This window comes from Microcaecilia unicolor, chromosome 7 (genome assembly GCF_901765095.1).
Source record: "Microcaecilia unicolor chromosome 7, aMicUni1.1, whole genome shotgun sequence".
NCBI lineage: Eukaryota > Metazoa > Chordata > Amphibia > Gymnophiona > Siphonopidae > Microcaecilia > Microcaecilia unicolor.
Genome location: NC_044037.1, coordinates 260,815,948 through 260,830,320, shown reverse-complemented (window position 1 = coordinate 260,830,320; position 14,373 = coordinate 260,815,948). Strand labels below are relative to the sequence as shown.

The window sequence follows — 14,373 nt, the reverse complement described above, 5'->3', positions numbered from 1 at the left end:
TCGCTTGCTCAGATCATAAATCTGCCTATTCATATAGCAGGTCATATACTTGATGCAGGTATTATACCACCTTCTTTTTCAGCTAACATTAATAATCTCATTATACCTCCTCTTTCTTGGATGGATCATTACCTAATCACATTTTCTTGTCTTCATCTCCAACAGCTCGTATTCGACAGTCCTTTAATAGCAGTGATCTTAGTAATATGTCTTTGGACTCTTATTAAACACACTATCTCTAGAATCATTTTCCCCACTCATTGGAGGAACAAGCCATCACCTGGGACAAACCTTTACACAAGACATACAGGGCTAGATTCTGTATATGGCATCCAAAATGTAGGCGCGTTGGAATAATGCTCCTAGTGCTATTCTATAAACCGTATCTACAGTAAGATGTGTTTTATAGAATAGCGCATAGGCTGGGGGAATGCACGTACATTTGCACATGGCCATTTACGCTACTGAAAACCTAGTGTAAATGCTTCTGCCTAAATGTATGCATGTTTCCCCAAATTCTATAACAACACACATAAATGCAATTGTCACCTCAACATACCCATGCTTCTTCCATGGCCATGCCCTCTTTTCAGCTAAGCGCGTTGGAATTTACATGCACCTCCTTTTAGAATATGCCTAAAAAGAAGTGCACATAAATTCCAATTATTTGCCAATTAGTGATGATAATTGGTTGTTATCTGCCAGTTATTACTAATTGGCTCATTACCCAATTGACTAACACACATAAATTGACCACACACACAAATTTTAACGCATGCCACTCGCTGCACCTTATATAGAATTTGGGGGAAAATGACCAGGGTCCATTAAAAATAAAAAATATTGGGGGTCTTTTACTAAAACTTAGCTTGATTTATCTGCAGCAGGGCCCATAGGAATAAAATGGGCTCTGCTGCACATAACTCGAGCTAAGCTTTATTAAAAGATCCCCATTATCAATAAGAGGACAGCTCTATGGTTTAATGTAAAATTGAACTTACAGAGAAAACAGTTATTCATTAGAAAAGAATTTGGATGAAAAAGATAGATTCACAATCCTCAATTATATATAGGCAGCTTGCAACTCTGCACAAAAATGATATAGCACAAGCAACGAAGAGGCTCCAAATTATTTTTATTTTGTATATCAATTGATTTTTTGTTCCATTATTCCCTTTGATATTGTAAACCACCTTGAGCCCTTTTGGGTAAAATGGACTAGAAATGCATGTATTTGATTAGATTCGAAATTCAGAACCACTGTATTCTGTATTAAGATTACTTACAACTGGTCCTGCACAAAAAACTAATGATACTGAAAATATGTTAGTGCAGGAACTTGCAAATTACTCACCAATGCTATTCAACTTGATGATGGCTTCCCTTGCCCAAACACTATTCAAACAAGGTTTCAACCCCCTTATATATGCCACCAATATGTCAATTTATATCCCTTTCAAAAAGAATCTGCACAAAATCGCGACCAGGATTGCGTACGGCATAAACACAAAGGAATCCTGGGCATCATTGTTCAAGCTCAAACTGAACAAGGAAAAAAAACAACATGCCTGATATTCACATCACCACACTACCAACCACTTCCCAAATATCAATGCCATGAGCACATCCCTCCCCAATATCTGACAATTTAAAAATCATAGGAGTCATACAGACCGTAATCTATCCTTCGATAAGCAAAAATCTCAAATACTACGAAGAAAATATTCCAAACCATGTGGAAACTGAAACATATAAAAATCTACTTACCAAGAGAAGTATTCCACACACTAGTCCAAATCCATGGTCCTTGCCCATGCTGACTATTGCAACTGAATTTATGCCAGATACAAGGAACAACTACTAAAGAAACTGCAAACAGCACAAAATACAGCTGCAAGACTAATATTCAGGAGAAATTGATTTGAAAGCACAAGACCGCTGCTCCAAAAACTACACTGCAATTAAAGCACTTATATCCTTTAAAATATGCTCTCTGGCCTATAGAATAATTTTCGGTCTTGCACCGGAATACATGCCAAACCTAATATAACTACTTATACACAACGCAATCAAGGGTGCAAGGACCTACCTCACGTTACACTTTCCCAGATGTCAAGGCCTAAAATATAAATCTTCACATTCAACCAGCTTCACATACATTTGCTCAGCATGAATTCTATAACAGCAGCACCACACAGATCATAACATCATCTAATGGGTAAAAGTGTGTTGATTTTTTTTTACTCTTTCAAAAATTAATGGGCAATAATTAGAACTTGTGCACATCTTTTTAGGTATATTCTTAAAAGAGGCTCATGTAAATTCTAACACGCGTATCTGAAAAGAGGGCATGGCCACAGGAGGAGTGTGGGTGTGTCGGGGGTGTTCCTGAAATTTACACGCATAGTTATATAATTTGGGGGAACTGCACCTAATTTAGGTGCAGGTATTTCCGCCAGGTTTTCTGTGGCATAAATGGCCATGCCTAAATGTAGGCACATTCCCCTGCCCTGTGTGCTATTCTATAAACCGCGCCTAACTTTAGGCACAGTTTATAGAATAGTACTAAGTGCTCTTTTTAGATGTGTCTATTTTTAGATGCCAGTTACAGAATCTGGCCCTTAGTGTTCATCATTCCTCCCCTATATGTATAGGCCATTGGTTTAGAAACATAGCCACATGTAAATAGCATCTTTTGGAATCAGTATTTTCATGTGTATGCATATTTACGTGTATGCATATTTACGTGTAGAAATCCACACCTTAAGTAGATTTCACAAGGGCACAGTTTTGGGGAGACTAAAATCTACATGTGTATTCCTCATTTTACAAAGGGAAAATGCATGTATTGGTTTTTCACCAGCTCAAAGGCATGTATAGGTTCTGGAAAAAAGTGCTTGTTTTCTCCAAGGCTTTTTAGAAGAGATTAAGGATGTCATTCTCCTTAATCCCAGTTAAAATTATTTCCTGCTCCAAGATGAAACAAGTTAAAATTGTGTCTCACTATTTAATTGACAACACTTAAATGTGTAGGTTTGTAAAATGGTGCAACTGCGTGTGAAAATGGTGCCACTTAGACAATGAAATTGGGAAATTGCCAATCCCACGTGTAAGTGCTGACACCTCCACATGGAAGCTGCCAGGTCCATGCCCTTCATTCTTTCATCATGTATTTATGTGAAATGGTTGCTCCCAGTGGCATAGCTAGGTGGGGTGTAAAGGGAGTGACTGCTCCCCCAAATGGACTTCCAACGGTGCTGGTGCCTATTTTTCATGCTGTCCATCGCGCCTACGCAGTCCGCTCTCCACACTCCTGACGTCGCAACCTGGCTACACTTCTGCTTGCTCCCACTGCATGTGCCAGCAAACACATGCACTTCTGCAGGTATTTTACAAACGCTGCATTAGCAGATACTTTAATACCACCAGAATTGAGCACATCCCAACCTGGACATGTGAGTTCCGATCTCCATGTTCTGTGTCAAATGGAGGTCCACAGCAGCACTAAATTATATGTATTAATTTAAATGCTGCATCTGTTGTTTAAATTTAAATTCTGGCTGCAACTCCTGAGAATTATACCTCAGATAATTGCAAATGAAGGCTAATGGTATCTTAGCTCAATAGAGGTATGATCTGATTGAACTGGATTCTGAAACCAACAGGAGGGATCTGTCAGGCAAAACATTACATTTGGGTCTGCAGAAGTAGAGAATGAGCTGTTCAGATCAACACTGAAAGAAAAGAATATGTCGTAGAAGAAAACACACTTGTTAGGCTGCTTCATAGAACGGAAGTCAAGCTTCGATGCCTACCTCTCCGTTTTTCTTGAGCCCTCATCCCCATCCCTCATTCTCGGAGACTTTAACATACACGTTGATGACCAATCCGACCCTCACTCTTCTCAGTTCCTCACTCTAGCATCCTCCTTCAACCTCCAGCTATGCTCCACCACCCCTACTCACCGAGACGGCCATTGTCTTGACCTCGTCCTCTCCTCTACCTATTCACCCTCCAATTTCTGCGCCTCAGCTCTTCCTCCCTCTGACCATCACCTGATCACCTTCACACTGCATCACCCTCCCCCGCAGTCCCGCCCAACACTAACCACTACTTCCAGGAATCTCCAGGCGGTCGACCCTCCCACCTTATCCTCCATTATCTCTAATCTCCTCCCTTCCATCATGTCCTCCGAGTCTGTCGACAAGGCTGTCTCCGCTTACAATGCCACTCTCTCCTCTGCTCTGGACACCCTTGCACCATCCAACTCCCGTCCCACAAGACGTACTAATCCTCAGCCCTGGCTGACCCCTTGCATCCGTTACCTTCGCTCCTGCGCCTGATCTGCTGAACGCCTGTGGAGAAAATCTCGTACCCATTCAGATTTCCTTCATTACAAATTCATGCTATCCTCCTTCCAGTCCTCCCTATTCCTTGCCAAACAGGACTATTACATCCAATTGACCAATTCTCTCAGCGCCAACCCTCGTCGTCTCTTCGCCACCCTTAACTCCCTCCTCAAAGTGCCCTCCACTCCCACCCCCCCTCACTCTCACCTCAATCACTGACTGACTACTTCCGCGACAAGGTGCAAAAGATCAACCTTGAGTTCACTACCAAGGCACCTCTTCCTCTTCACCCTTCAACCCTCTCACTCAACCAACCAACCCAGGCCTCTTTCTCCTCCTTTCCTGATATCACCGAGGAGGAAACCGCCCGCCTTCTTTCCTCCTCAAAATGCACCACTTGTTTCTCTGATCCCATCCCCACCAACTTACTTAACACCATCTCTCATACTGTCACCCCCTCCATCTGTCATATCCTCAACCTCTCTCTCTCCACTGCAACTGTCCCTGACACCTTCAAGCACGCCGTAGTCACACCTCTCCTCAAAAAAACATCACTTGACCCTACCAGTCCCTCCAACTACTGCCCCATCTCCCTCCTACCCTTCCTCTCCAAAATACTTGAGCGTGCTGTTCACAGCCGCTGCCTTGATTTTCTCTCCTCTCATGCCATCCTCGATCCGCTTCAATCCGATTTTCGCCCTCTACATTCGACAGAAATGGCACTCTCTAAAGTCTGTCATGACCTGTTCCTTGCCAAATCCAGAGGCCACTACTCCATCCTCATCCTCCTTGATCTATCTGCTGCTTTTGATACTGTCAATCATGATTTACTTCTTGCCACACTGTCCTCATTTGGGTTCCAGGGTTCTGTCCTCTCCTGGTTCTCCTCCTATCTCTCCCACCGCACCTTCAGAGTACACTCTCATGGATCTTCCTCCACCCCCATCCCGCTCTCTGTTGGAGTTCCCCAGGGATCTGTCCTTGGACCCCTTCTTTTTTCAATCTACACCTCTTCCCTGGGCTCACTGATCTCATCTCATGGTTTCCAGTATCATCTTTATGCAGATGACACCCAGCTGTATCTCTCCACACCAAACATCACCACGGAGACCCAGGCCAAGGTATCGGCCTGCTTATCCGACATTGCTGCATGGATGTCCAACCGCCACCTGAAACTGAACATGTCCAAGACCGAGCTTATCGTCTTTCTACCAAAACCCACTTCTCCTCTTCCTCCACTCTCTATCTCAGTTGATGGCACCCTCATCCTCCCCGTTTCATCTGCCCGCAACCTCGGAGTCATCTTCGACTCCTCCCTCTTCTTCTCTGCGCATATCCAGCAGATAGCCAAGTCCTGTCGCTTCTTTCTCTTTAACATCAGCAAAATTCACCCTTTCCTCTCTGAGCACACCACCCGTATTCTCGTCCACGCTCTCATTACCTCTCGCCTTGACTACTGCAACCTACTCCTTACTGGCCTCCCACTTAGCCATCTATCCCCCCTTCAATCTGTTCAGAACTCTGCTGCACGTCTTATATTCCGCCTGTACCGATATACTCATATCACCCCTCTTCTCAGGTCACTTCACTGGCTTCCAATTAGATACCACATACAGTTCAAGCTTCTCCTTCTTACCTACAAATGCACTCAGTCTGCAGCCCCTCATTACCTCTCTACCCTCATTTCCCCTTACGTTCCCGCCCGTAACCTCCGCTCACAGGACAAATCCCTCCTCTCAGTGCCCTTCTCCACCACCGCCAACTCCAGGCTCCGCTCATTCTGCCTCGCCTCACCCTATGCTTGGAATCAACTTCCTGAGCCCTTATGCCAAGCCCCCTCCCTACCCATCTTCAAATCCTTGCTCAAAGCCCACCTCTTCAATGTTGCTTTTGGCACCTATCTAGACTGCCCCTATTTGACTGACTGTACATTTGTCCTTTAGATTGTAAGCTCCTTTGAGCAGGGACTGTCCTTCTATGTTAAATTGTACAGCGCTGCGTAACCCTAGTAATGCTTTAGAAATGTCAAGTAGTAGTAGTAGTACTACTGTGTATTACTTCTTAGCTGCTAAGTCATTAATAAAGGGAGCCCTCTGACTTAAGCAGTGGACTTTTAACCCTGGCAGAACTGCATCCAAAGGGAAGTAGTGAGGGGGATGGGTATAAGGGGGAGTAGCAAGGTAGTTGAGAAAAGAAAGGGGTAAGTGGTAGACATTCATTGGTGGGGAAGACTGAGGAGAGAAAGCAGGAATTGGTTTAAAACAATTTGATAAGACAGTGACAGGGAAGGATGGTATCTAGGCAGGGCTGAATTGTGATGAGAAGTACTAAGGATGATGATTGGAGGATAAGAAAATGGGGAGGTGGGCAGGCAGAAATGTTAAGCGACAGGTTGGCAGGGTGGTGGGGAAAAGTTGGGTAGGATGTGTGTGGGAGCAGTGGGTAATTATAAAATAGGCAATTTCTATCCCACCCACACTAGGGAATGGGGGGATTTATTTTATTTGGGGGGGCATGTTGGTTGGGGGATGTTGCATGTATGGGTGTTCAGTGGGAGGGTGAGGCTTGGGGGGAGCAGGGCCTGGGGGTCACATCTGTGTGGTAGAAGGACAATAACCCAAGTGGCCGATTAGTTTGGGAAGCAAAAGGGGACTGGAAATAAGGACTTGTTTGGGGAAAGTGGTAGGCTTGTGTGGCTACCGCCTTGAGTAGAGGTGAGGTCTTGGCATCACTGCAAGTCTCTAATTAATTTGTTGTGCTTTGGGGAGAATTCATGTTGAGAGTGATGAGGCTAGGTCATCATCAACTAACCTTGGAAAAACTGGGTTAATGGGTTATTTAAGGCCATTCTGGCAGGGAGGTTTAATCTTGTGTTTTATGGCATTCTTAGTTAGTTGGGAGTTGAAGGAGTTGTGCAGAATACATGGGATTCTGTGTGAGTGCTAAGGTTAATAAAAAGTTGTTATGGCCTAAAAAATGTATAATGATATTTAAAAGTGATGCCGTTGAGAAATGCGTCTCATGTACTGGGATGAGAACAGTCAAGTGCCACAGTCAAATACTAGCATGGCTTCACAAGAAAAGCTGAGAGTTTCAGCCAGGCTTACCAGTCTGTAATTTTCTGGAGCACCCCCTGAAACCCTTTTTAAAAATCAGTGTCACTTTGGCCACCCTCCAATCTTCAAGTACTATAGATGATTTTAACTACAGGTTACATATTACTAACATCAAATCAGCAATTTCATGCTTGAGTTCTTTGAGTATCCTTGGAGGTATGCCATCTGGTCCATGTGATTTATTACTTTTTAATTTGTCAGTTTGGCTCAGTACATTCTCCAGTTTCACTGAGATTTCTTTCAGTTCCTCCGCCCGTGACTCCAAAGTGGGCATGGCCATGGGAGGAGCACGGACTGGTAGGGGCATAGCTGGAAGTTAGGTATGGGTTATAGAATACTTGCTATTCTGTATGCAACTACCAGGACTTGAGTGCCAGCATTTACACAAGCTTGTGGCTGGCTTAGATTTTCATACTTAACCTTAGTCGCTGATATCTGAGTTCAGCACCACTCATATCATAACGTCACCTAGTGGGTAAAAGTGAACTGATTTTTTACTCTTTCAAAAAGTAGAAAGACTAGAGGGACTCTCAATGAAGTTACATGGAAATACTCTGAAAACAAATAGGAGGAAATATTTTTTTCACTAAATGAATAGTTAAGTTCTTGAACTCGTTTCCAGGGGATGTGGTAATAGCAGTTAGCGTATGTGGGTTTAAAAATGTTTGGACAAGTTCCTGGAGGAAAATTCCATAGTCTGCTATTGAGACAGACATGGGGAAACCACTGCTTGGGCTTGCCCTGGGATTGCTTGCATAGAATGTTGCTACGAATTGGGTTTCTGCAGGTACTTGTGCCCTGGATTGGCCACTGTTGGAAACAGAATTCTGGTTAGATAGACCATTGGTCTGACCCAGTATGGCTATTCTTATGTTCTTATGTAACTTTGGGAATATTTATTGCATCTGGTCCTACGCCTCTTACATGCAAATTTGTAAAATAATGTTTAGTGCATTTATGCTTGTTAGCACTAATTTTCTGAGGATTCACACATGTAATGAGTAAATGTTTGTGCCTAGTTATAGCATTGTTTTTTTATATTTAGACATGGAATTGGTAATGCTTTTCAACTTTCACTAATCAGAGTCTGGTGAATTTCATGAGCGTTAACTGCAGAAAGAAGGACATTTTCCCCACAAAGATACCGTGCATTTGTACACATTGAACTACCACATAAGCACTTCTTATCAAAGTTACAAAGCATTAAAATAGGAGTCAGGCTCTTCTGTGTCATATCTGATTTTAAATGATGCAGCTGGTAGGTTTTTAATATCCTCTCATCACTTCTCCTGTCCAAATACTCTCCACATTTCATCCCTTTTCTTCCAGCTCCTGCAGTGTATGCTTCATTTAAGTGGAGTTCTAGAAGCTATGACACGAAATATATAGTTCAGAAGGATGCATTTTCAATTAAGAAAATGGCTTTCTGAAGAGTGTATGATGCATAATGGGCCCAGAGGGAGCCAAGTTGTGGGCGATTTTTGGTGTGACAATTAGAGCTATAAACCTAGCTGCCTACTTTTACTGGGTAGCTCAATTTAGTAATGGCAAAAATAAGCTGTCCTGGGAGTGGAAGTAGGTCGGAGAGGGGACATTATGCATGATCAAGCATACAGCTGATCTGTATAAATTGTCTAAACTCTCCATTCTTAAACTGGGTCACTTGGCATCTCTAAATTGCATTTAAGTGCTCATCTTTTCAAATTCGTGTTCAAGGTGAGTTATATTTCAGGTACAATAGGTAGGTCTCTACCCTAGAAAGGACTTACAGTCTAAGGTGCTCAATTTAGCATAGAGGTGTGGTATGTATAGGGGGTCCTTTTACCAAGCTGCAGGAAAAGGGGCCCTGCAGTAGAGATGGGGGATGTTTTTCCCATGCACCAGGGCCCTTTTTACCGCTACAGGTAAAAATCCCCCAAAACAAAGTGGTCATGTGGTAAGAATACTCAAAAGGCATGTTCTCAGCATGGTTTGGATATTAAACATAATGATATTTGTATTCCTATTTTTTGTAAGCTTATCAGGCTACTAGCTTAATAGAATCAGTTCAATGCTTATTAATGAGCATTGAACTGATTCCATATACTGCAATTACACCTTTTTAGTTTGGTAAAGGAGAAAAAGACCTCAGAAGCTCAGCCTGTGGAATTTATACTGTACCACAGTGGCTGGGCGAACCTCCTCACAGGTCTAAAAACCTCCTATGTTAGTTTAACTTTTTTAAATGAATTTTATCAGTGTTTGTCAAGGTTTTTTTTATTACATTTTTCTCTTACTGTTGTTATTCAACAATGGAAAGGCACTTATCTGAAACTGTCGCTGCTGTCTCAGTGAGCTCAACAGAGTTCTTCCGTTTCACTCTAAGCTTCTTCGGGAGCTACACATGTACTCATTTCTTTTCAGAAAGTCCAATACCCAAAAGAAAGTTAAAGAGTAAAATTCAAGGTTTCATGGACCAATTTTCTTATTGCTTGTGGTTTTTATTTTACCTTTATGCGTGTGTCTGCGTATCCTGAGTACCACGCAGAACACCTGTTTTAGGTAAGCAATAGGGACAGATGTAGAAAGCTACTGCAGGGCTAGACACGTGGTTACCAGGGGTTATATGCAGGTATTATGTGCCAAGCAATGCAGAGAGGGATTGAATAGAGGTGTTAACCTGTGCGGAATATATGACTGCACATTGACTTAAAATGAATGCTAATAAGGCCATTGAGCATGCAGAGAGGTAAACCAAGGCTTTTGATGCACAATCACCATGGGTTTTTTTTTTTCTTCAGGACTGGGGCTGTGTACATTGGTTTGCAGAAAGGATTTCATATGTCACTTTTTTTTAGATTTAAGTGCTGGTTTCATCATGTTTTTCAAGTGGAGGAGTGGCCTAGTGGTTAGGGTGGTGGACTTTGGTCCTGACAAACTGAGTTCAATTCCCACTTCAGGCACAGGCAGCTCCTTGTGACTCTGGGCAAGTCACTTAACCCTCCATTGCCCCATGTTAGCTGCATTGAGCCTGCCATGAGTGGGAAAGTGTGGGGTACAAATGTAACAAAAAAATAAAAACTAGAAGGAAGCTCCCTGCAAGTTTCAAAGGCAGACAAGAGGTAACAGACATGCATGAGTGTCCAAACAAGACCAAAAGTGAAAGCACACTGGCACCTATTGTGTGCCTCAATTTGAATCACACAAAAATTTGTGTAAATAATTTTTGTGGTGCTCATATTTAGGCATACTCCATACCCACCCCAGATTTCTCCCTAAAAGGGTGACTGTATTTCATCTTAATCAGGACATTGTACTCCAAGTATTTCTCCCAAAACCTCACTCTCAACCAGTGGAAGAGCAGCTACATACTTTAGATTGCAGAAGAGAATTACTTTTTCATGTGAATAGAACAAACTCTCAGAAAATCATCACAGCTTTTCCTTTCCTATCAATCTCATTCTCTTGCATCCAAAACAACCCTATACTCATCGGTAGCTGACTGAATTAACTTTTGTTATAAACATTTATTTGGGCATGATTTTACCATTTCTTTACACAATCCTGGTGCTGAGCCTGATTAGGTCAATACATTTTGCTAACATACTGTGACACCGCTCAGTTCTGTATGTCTTCTTGTTTCAAATGCAAAATTGCAGGAAGAAATAGATCTTTCTACTTTCTACCACAACTAACAGAAAGTAAGCATCTGGTCCTTGGTTTCTGAGTTAAATCGAAAGGTCAACCATCAAACATATAAACGGCGAGTGACCGTACTCACTCGCAAATGCGCAGTAGAGACTTCCCTCTCTGTCCTGCCCCCGCGTCAATACGTGATGACGTGGGCGGGACAGAGAGGGAAACTGCGCCCCCCCCCCGAGGTCGCCGCCACCGGTAACCCCCCCCCCACCTCGAGTCGCCACCGCTACCCCTCCACCCGAGGTCACCGCCACTGGTGCCCCCCCCACCCGGAGTCGCCGCTGCCGCCATCCCTCCACCCGCCCCATCTCATCGCTATTCAACTTACATCTCCGCAGCAGGCAGAGCAGCTGAGCTGCCGTTGGCCTTCCTTCCCTGCCTGTGTCCCGCCCTCGCCCACGTTACATCACACGAGGGCGGGACACAGGCAGAGATCGAAGGCCAACGGCAGCTCAGCTGATCTGCCTGCTGCGGACATGTAAGTTGAATAGCGATGAGACGGGGCGGCGAACTCGGGGGGGGGAGAGCGGACAGTGGCGACCCACCAGCCCGTTTTAACGGGCTCAACGGCTAGTATTAACATATTTTGAGGCCCTTTTACTGAAGCTTAGTGTGTGCTATTAGAACTAGTGTTCACTAAATGCTAAGAAGCTCACAAGTATAAATCCCAGCATTCTATATATGGTGCTCAAAATTGTGCACGCAATGTAATGAATAAGAAGCCAATTAGTGCCAATAATTGGATGCTAAGAGTCAATTATTGGCATGAATTGGCAACAATTTGGATTTAAATGCGCATCTTGCTAAAGATGCTCGTGTAAATGTCTTAGCCTGCAACTGAAAAGGGGGCATGAGAGGAGCATGGGCAGGTCAGGGGCATTATGCATGCAGTGTTATAGAATTTGGGGAATCCACGCCTAATTTAGGTGCAAAAATTTACACCAGTTTGCAGTTGGTGTAAATCCTCATGCCAAATGTTGGGTATGGATCCCAGCAATACGCACTATTCTATAAATGGCGCTCAACTCATTTTTTCAGCACCTAAATATGGGCACCATTTATAGAATCTGGCCCAAAATGAGCTTCTTACCATTTAGGGTCTTATTTTATAAAGTTTGTGCTCCTAAATTATGAGCCTAATCTATCCTCCAAAATAGATTATTTTATTTAGATTTTGCTTACACCTTTTCCAGTAGTAGCTCAAGGTGAGTTATATTCAGGTACACTTGATATTTCTCTATCCCAGAAGGGCTCACAATGTAAGTTTATACCTGAGGAAATGGAGAATTAAGTGATTTGCCCAAGATCACAAGGAGCAGCAGTGGGATTTGAACTGGCCACCTCTGGATTGCAAGACCAGTGCGCTAACCGCTAGGCCACTCCTCCACTCCACATTAGGTTTGTAATTTAGGAGCATAATTTTAGGAGCGTAACCTTTATAGACTAAGGCCCTTAGTGTGCACTAATTCCATTACCATGTGCTAAGCTTTAGTAAAGGGTCCCTTAGATATGTATGGTTTGTGGGAGGATATTTAGTTCGTACCCTTTCAGTGATAGCGCAAGTTGCTGTAACTTTCCTTCGGGTACAGTAGGTATTTAAATGCCTGCCACTTTGGTTTCTTTATACCTGGATATTCAGCACCAGGCAGAATAGCCGGTTATTAGGCATTCGCCGGAAGTTGTCCCAGCACTGCCAGAATTTAGCAGCAGTACCTGGAGAACTGCTGGCTAACTTGGGATAGCCTTTTTGCTGTTCTAAGTTAACCAGGTAGCTATCCAGGTGCTACTACTGAATATCAGAGGTGCCTGGATCCAGCTCCACACAGATTCTACTTCTGGACCACCCTGGCACATCTGGATAGGGCTGAGGCAGTCTGCCTAGAATTTCAGCAGCACTATTCAGATAAATGTCACTGAAAATCTGGGATAGACCCGGTGAGTGGGAGATATCTAGGTAAGAGCCGCTTCTTCCTGGATAACCCCTGCTGAATATTGACTTCTAAGTTTGTAGTATGGAGGGTGAAGTGACTCACCCAAGGTCACAAGGAATGGTGGTTGGATCTGGTTATTAGACATTGCTCTGATCACTAGGTTCCTTCTCCACTCCTATATATATGGTCATAATAAGTAAAGGAAAAGTAAAATGAAATGGCTTGTAACCATGTACTTGCATTACATTTAGACCATCTGAGCAATGAATACTATTCATCTCACCCAAGACTATTTCCACCTGAACCCTCAGCACCAGTAAGACGTAGAGACCAAGGACATTTCACATGATATACAGCCTCAAGAGAAAGGAACACCTGGTACATTGCAGGAATTTCCTTAACCTCTTTTGTATAGTTCTGGACAAGTCTGAGAAAACCCAAGCCATTGACTCTAAGAAACTGGCATCCCTATTACAGGAAAAGCAATTGTAAAACCCAGTTACAATCATGCCGATACACTACTAAATTCTGCATTCATCCCACCCCAAGCCATCATTGCCAAATGTTTAACCTCAGGAGGAGGTAGCTCCATTCCGTTTTGCACCCACAGAGCTATATATATAATAGGGAAATTATAAGTAGTAGCCAAAGGATTTTTAATCCTCAGTCCTTTTGGAATGATGTTATTCTTCTTGCAGATTGTCAGAAAGTAAAGATGACTGTTTACTTTTGTTTCTTTTTCCATAAGTTTGTTCATTTGCTTTTTCATGCGGCTATATATGGTATCTTCCATCTTGAGTAGAGAGATGTGGTAGCCGTGTTAGTCCACTTCTAAAGCCAGTCAATAGAAATAGAATAAAAGAAAATATAGAAAATAAAATAAGATGATATCTTTTTTATTGGACTAACAATACATTTTTTGATTAGCTTTCAAAGGTAGCCCTTCTTCGTCAGATCAGAAATAAGCAAATTTTGATAAGTAACAGCATATATAAGTGAAACATCAAAGTATTTCAGTGACGGTCTGAAAGGATGAGGGAGGGGGCTAGGTAAGAAACAGAGAGGGCTGAGAGGATGGGGGACAGGGAGATATGTATGGTGATCAGAGCCCATTATAGCCCATTATAAACCATGAAATTTCACTGCTTTGTCACCCTCTGATCACCAGGCATATTTCACTGTCCCCCCATCCTCTCAGCCCTCTCTGTTTCTCACCTAGCCCCCTCCCTCATCCTTTCAGACTGTCACTGAACTATTTTGATGTTTCACTTATATATGCTGTTACTTATCAAAATGTTC

The 14,373-nt window shown here is 42.9% G+C and overlaps 1 protein-coding gene across 3 annotated transcripts in view; it reads left to right on the top strand.

Moving 5' to 3' along the window:
* Positions 1 to 14,373, top strand: part of KYNU (kynureninase) — a 260,595-nt gene that overhangs the window by 185,012 nt on the left and 61,210 nt on the right. The gene's annotated exons all lie outside the window — the stretch shown is intronic.